Below are 810 nucleotides of genomic sequence, written 5' to 3'. Positions count from 1 at the left end.
TCTCATCCCTCAAAAAGTTGCCTACATACTTATTTAGAAGATCAGAATTTCTACAATTATGTAAAGAACAAGACTGTGGAGTACAATAGCATCCTGCTGACTGGGAAAAGTTGAATGGACGACATCAGTTCATGGTCTCCTCAAGTTGAGTGCATTCAAACCAATATCTCAAGAGCTCCTTCACTGGTAGGCTACAGACAAAACTAGCATGAAAGATCTAGCCTGTGCTTCAACTTACAGTAAACATCCAGTATAGACAACACATGAACCACAGCATGCTAACAAGCATAGTGAACAAAACATTCGGTGAGGAAGGAAGAATTCCTTGGGTTTTGGTTCCTCCTCTCTAGATGCTTAATAGTGAGTATAAACTAGAGTATAGCTACATGTTCTAGCAGTCTCTTAGGTTACAGAGCAGATTTTATTCAGGACAATGTAGCTCTGTCTACAGAGACTGGAAATTCATGCACCTTTCTTTGGTCCAGATTTCATACTAATAACCCAATGCCTTAGAATCAGGCATGGCAATATCCAAGTCCTTTTATCAGATCTAGCCCCACTTCTAAAATACCATCTTCTCAAAATGGCAGTCTTGACCACTTGCTGAAACACGTAGCTCAGATTCACAAGTATCACGCTGCAAATGGAAAGTGTGAATCAAAAGCTTTCCAAACTGCTTTTAAAATGCTATGTAACTTGCTTTTCAGTGACTCAATTTTTGTTTCTAGCAAAGAGTGAACAGCAGCATGAAGGATACACCTCATCAGTTTCCACATGCAGATACACACATCATAATAAAACAAGACTAGC

This window comes from Netta rufina, assembly GCF_964035555.1.
Source record: "Netta rufina genome assembly, chromosome: 1".
NCBI lineage: Eukaryota > Metazoa > Chordata > Aves > Anseriformes > Anatidae > Netta > Netta rufina.
Note: the sequence above shows the minus strand (reverse complement) of the source record.